This window comes from Oreochromis aureus, linkage group 3, assembly GCF_013358895.1.
Source record: "Oreochromis aureus strain Israel breed Guangdong linkage group 3, ZZ_aureus, whole genome shotgun sequence".
NCBI classification, from domain to species: domain Eukaryota; kingdom Metazoa; phylum Chordata; class Actinopteri; order Cichliformes; family Cichlidae; genus Oreochromis; species Oreochromis aureus.
The window spans coordinates 124774678-124780677 of NC_052944.1; the positions used below are offsets into that span (position 1 = coordinate 124774678).

Below are 6000 nucleotides of genomic sequence, written 5' to 3' on the forward strand. Positions count from 1 at the left end.
CCGTGTTCGTTTGGAATACGCTGAAGAAGAACTGTCTTCAAATGTTGGTCGTCCACGTCTTGAAATCCCGGCTGCATCACTCAGGACTTTAGTGCTGTCTGCGATAACCATCGGGGTAATTGCCGATATGTTTTCTGTGTCTCTGAGCACAATTAGGAGGAGAATGATGGAGGAAGGTCTGAGGTAAGTTTACGCTGTAATGTAACACCTGTGTGATTCTGTACACAGCATTATTTAGATGTTGACCTTAATTATGACGTTTGACATTGAAATATTATGAAAGTATTATTGCTTACTTTTTTATTGTGACTGTCTAAAATAAGTGGGGCAGCTACGGCTAAAGCTATCGGCGCCATCTCGGCGTTGAGACACGTTTAGCCGGCGCAGTGTTAGCTGTTAGTGTGTTAACTCGGAGACTGGGGCAGTGGAGCCTGTAGGAACCTTTTACACAGAGAGTAGACCCACCAGCTTTCCACAGTCTACTTACTTATCACATCTTGGTAGACAGCAGGGTCATTAGTGCTTTAAATAGTATATAGTTGGATGTTTCATTGATGTTTGCAGCTAATTGTTCTCTGATAACACATAACAAAGTTGATGTTAAATAGCGAGTTTATTGAAATGGTTTTGTCTATTACAACAGCGTTTTAAATATCATACTTTCCCTGGTGTCTTCAGTAAAGCTAAAACAAGAATACATTTAGGTCCTTGGTTCTTTCAGGAAAACGTTTTGTTGAGATTTGCTATGTATATGTGTGTGTGTGTGTGTGTGTGCAGAAAATCTGATCGCTATTCTTCTATTGGGGATGAGGACTTGGATGCAAAAGTGCTGGACATTCAGCGTCATCATCCAAATGCCGGCTGCAGAATGATGATGGGACATCTACGATCTAGAGGCATACACATTCAAAGTAAGCTGATATTGTTTGAATATCCAAACACCAGTTTCTGGCCCAGAAAGCATGTGTCAGTGTGGCCATGATGTGATATTTTAATGTTTCCATCAAAAATGACTAGGCATGTTCGCATCACTGTTATGCAGTTATGTTCCTGTTTGAACCAGTTTGTACATGATTCTCTCTCCTCAGTAAATCTGTGCAGCACCTGGATACTTACCTGAAGCAATGAAGTCTGTCCCATAAGCATTACAGTGTTTACAATACAGTCTTTTTGTAGTTGGTAGTACTAAGACATGATCGGTTTGTTAATCAGGATTTCGACTGATGGATTCAATGAGACGAGTCAATCCAGAAGGGGTCATGATGCGACGGTTATCTATTCAGACTGCAAGGCGTTTTGGGTCTGGTACAGTGTACCAGCACCAAATCACCTTTGGCATATCGATGGAAATCATAAACTAATTCGGTCAGTTCTTCCATCACCTTTTCCCTATTCCATTGAAGTAACAGGATGCATGTATAAAATTGTAAAATGAAGCCTTGAGTTTGTAAATGTCATCTTAAATGCTGTCATATAAGGCCATTCACAGGATTAGCTATAGTCATGTCTGAGGCTTTACATTATGCATGTGATTCCTTGCACTACAGATCTTTCTGTAAAGTGTTTAAGTTTCCCTTCTATTATTTCTTTTACATTCCTGTTATAACATGTTGTCACTTTATATGGAACTGAAATATTGGTCTTGCTTTTTCCTTTAAAGGTAGTATTCTGTAAAAATGTAACTGTGGACATGCCAATGTTTTTTTTGTTTTTGTTTTTAATTCTGCCTTGTCAGATGGAGATTTGTTGTCCATGGTGGGATAGATGGTTTTTCTAGGTTAATTGTCTACCTTAAAGCTGCCACCAACAACAAAGCTACAACAGTTTTTGATGGTTTCTTGTCAGCAATCAGACAATATGGCATACCGTCACGAGTCCGGTAAGAGGTGTTTAACAAATACAGTATGCCCAAAAACTCTGCATTGGACAGTAGTTATATTCAGATTGTTACTCTCACTGACTCAGATCAAAACTTCTGTACTTTTTTCCCAGGTCAGACAAAGGAGGGGAAAATGTGAAGGTTGCACATTTCATGGTTCAGACAATGGGGGAGAACAGGAACTCTCACATTACAGGCAGAAGTGTTCACAACCAGCGGTAAGGACAAGTAAATTGATGGCCTGTCTTACATTTTTTTCACACATCCAATTGTAATAAAACAAATGGTTTCTGAGCATAATTGACTGGTTTCACAGCACATTAACGCTACACTAATAATTGACTTAGAAGGCTGTTGACGTAGGAATGCCTGAAAAACCATAAATGAACAATTTCCCTCACTGTGTCTTATAGCATTGAGCGCCTGTGGAGGGATGTATATGAAAACGTCCTTGAACTTTTCTACACAATCTTCACCCAGCTGGAGATTCAAGGACTGCTCAACCCTGGTGAAGAAATTGACTTGTTTGCACTGCACAGATGCTTTTTGCATCACATTCAACATCATCTTCAGTCATTCCAGGAAGCATGGAATCAGCACGGACTCAGAACAGCAAACAACCATTCACCTCTGCAACTCTGGTTGCTGCACAGAAAGGAGGGACAAGATTTGTCACAGGTACATGACTATTTGATCCGTATTTGTTCTTGTATGTAAAACTCTGCTATCTGTAGTTGAGATGAGTTTATTTCTACTGTGCAAGTTGGTGTACCAAATATTTCTCCTGTAAGTGAAAATGTCTCCCAAGCCATTCTTTCCTTTTATTCCATCTGTCAGGTATAGATGGCAATACTTTAAACAAAGTTAAATTTGTTATACCTGAAGAGAACCAATCCTGTACTAGAATGGGTGAATGAATAATTATGCCTAAGAAACTCACATAGGCCCTGACAGACTCAATAAGTCCATCTAGGAACAGCTGCAGGAAACACCACTTCAGTTTAGATTTAAGACATGTGCATGCTCTTTCAGGTTGATGAGGATTATGGTGTGGACTGGACAGGACCACATAATCACCGCCCATCAAATGAGATCACCATTCCTGAGAATCAGCTCCCACGTGCACTGAGTGAACGAGAGCTTGCTGTGCTACCAAACAACAACGTTTCACTCAGTCAAGCTTTGGATACCTACTGTGAAACTGTTCAGTCACTCAAACTTATGTTTGATACCACACCTTAACTCTTCAAAGTAAGCAGGTGCAATATGTTCACACCCCTTTTTTTTAAGTTTCTACATCTATGGCTTTGTAGCTAATACTGACTCAAAACAGCATAACCAATTTAATTTTGAACAAAACAGTGAGTGGCTATAAAACAGGATTTGTTTTACACAGCTGTCACTTTAATAATAACAATAAGTAACAATAAAATAAAAGTGATTTGATATTCATTTCTTGGATGTACAGTACATGTCAACTCTGAGCAGATTTAATACAATGCACACAGTACAGTAGTATAACATCTTAATGCAAATAATTTTTCCAGTAGCGAGAATAAACTAAACATACTGTATAATTTTTAATGTACAGTGAACAACTGATTTTGTTTTCTGAACTCTTTTTAATATAAACTGACACAAAGCCATAAATGCTCACCTGTACTGTGTATTTTTCACTGTCAAGTGTATTAAAGGAACTAGAACTCACTAGATTGTCCGTTTCTTTGAACACTGAATACAGTAATGTGATGCAAGAAAGAAAAATGGTCTAATCTCACCATGTGGTTATGGAATTAATCCTAAACAAGACCAAAACCTGAGTCAGTAGAGTTGAGACACACCTCAATGTCCATCAGAAATGACTCATAGGTACAGTAGTGTGCAGGAAGACGTAGAACTTCAAAACAGGTGGAAGACTTTGCAAGACTGCTGTTGACCACTTCCACAGTCATTTCTCTCGGCAAGACCTCCCATCCTGTCCAAAACTTGATGAGGGCGTTTCGTTGTGCACAAGATGCTGCAACGGAACATTGTTTTGAGCTATTATGACATCCTATATTCATTATTTTGAATCTTTTATGGAGAAATACCATAAAAGATGACCACTTACATACAGAGCACAAGACATTTTTGCCCCACTCAAATTGCTGTTGTAGCTGTCATAGATATTTTTATGGTAACAAAGCTAAAAGTAGTTACATACAATTTATAATGCAACTGATAATGCCACCACTCTGTTTTTTATGTATTGCATGGAGGCAGTATGGAGCAAATAAGAAAACAAAATTATACTATAGTGTACTCTGTTAATGACCCGAGATCACTGGACTGTATGTAATTTACCAAAGTATAATCAGAGAAAACCAATAGCAAAATACCTATCGCAGCAGACTTACCATTTTCAATGAAGGACCGAAGGTAGCCTGCCACTCTGCATTTATCCTCGAGAGCATTCCTCTTCCTCCTCATCTTCATCTTCTGTGGCAGGCCACACTATCCTTTCTAGAATAGACTGCATAAAATAGTTCACCTTGGATAAATGTTTCCCTTTAAATGCTACAAGATAAAATAAGCTTAATTTGTCATTTTATATCTTTACTTATCTTGTAGTCTTAAGAGCGTCAGCAACATTAGGTGTATTTTTATTAAATGTAACCCCGCTGTTCGACTAGCCCAAGCATACAAAATAGTATATTGATGTTTTGTGTCAACAATTAATGAGCATCCTTCATAAATTAACCAAATACCTTTACTGTTCAGGTGTTATAAGATGTGACCTGACTTTACCTCACAACAGGGAGCAGTCTCTGATTCCCTTGGTAAGAAAAGAGGAATGATGTCTGATCTTTCTGTCAGAAGCGACCATACCATGGTCTCCTTAAGCCCTTTCCTCAGCTGCTTGACTTGACGGCTTGTTCGTGTTATGACCTACAACGGTGAGACCAAACCAAAACTGAAGTGTGACTCCATAAAGTAAAACACACTTTAAATGTTAATTACTTAAACATCCACTGTACTGGTAAAAGCATTTCAAATGCATTTAATGTATATGAAAAATGTACTTATTCACATCTGAAGGTTTTATTTGCTTTTCTATTTAAAATTTACATTTATTTGGGAGGATAAGTATGTACTCACAGCGTGGAATAGCAGACGTTCATACAGCCACTTTCTATTGGTTTGTGTGACACCTGGCAGGTCCCAAGCCAGGGCTAGCTCGAGAACATTTCTTTGTTCCAGTTCTGTTAATTCAGCAGTGCCATCAAGCTAGGACAGAGGGAAAAAAAATAGTCAGTAGTAGGTACTGATGGCTATTCAATCATGTCTCTAAATTCAATATTTAGTGAAATAGTAATTCCTTAAAATAATGGCACAAAAATGCAAACCAGATGAATAGTGCTGCGGATATCAATATCAGGGCAATCCTCAATCTGAACTGTAGCTGTTTCAGGTGAGCCACCAAAAAGGACATGGATGATTGCAGGACTTATACCAGACACACACGGTCCACCATGAATGAATGAATGTCCCATTATTCTTCCTAAGATCAAACATAATAAATTCACTTAGCCTAACATTGCACGGGGGTAAAAACAAACAGTTTTGTACCTGTATTCAATCTATTTTTCATCTTTATGGTTACAGTTAGGATAATGTAACACAAGTAATGCTGTTACCTTTAGTGCTGCACATGTATTATTTTAAATTACTCTTCCTCTTATTTCTGTACATAACTTTCTTACCTGCCACCAAAAACATGTCACTCTCAAGCAAGGTCTGAGAAGTGGATGGAGTCAAGTGTTCTGGCTCACCGTCAAACAGTCTTGTAAGATCTGTGTTCCCTGAAAAGAGTACAGCTAGGCTAGGTTATGTTGCGTATGAGAAATCCAGGCAGTAATTTTAACACAATTAATTCATTTACATAACAAACACATTTTCTTTACATGATGAAATATTCTGTTATTTAATCCACTATACATGTGCCCAGTCTAGTTTCATACATACATACATACCAAAATTCAAATGCAAACCAGACTGTACTAGAGAAACTGCCTTTGAGAAGAAGAATCTCTCCACCCCTTCTCCAACAGCAACATCCCCTAAAAAGAAGGAGAAAAAAA

At 38.2% G+C, this 6000-nt stretch overlaps 1 long non-coding RNA gene across 1 annotated transcript; it reads right to left on the reverse strand.

The window, feature by feature from the left end:
* Nucleotides 1–4315: 4315 nt before the first annotated feature.
* LOC120438046 lies at nt 4316–5105 on the reverse strand. Its single transcript, XR_005611620.1, has 3 exons — nt 5018–5105; nt 4667–4807; nt 4316–4391 (listed from the first exon to the last, which is right to left on the reverse strand). It is a non-coding gene; the product is annotated as an uncharacterized LOC120438046 (long non-coding RNA).
* Nucleotides 5106–6000: the final 895 nt, after the last annotated feature.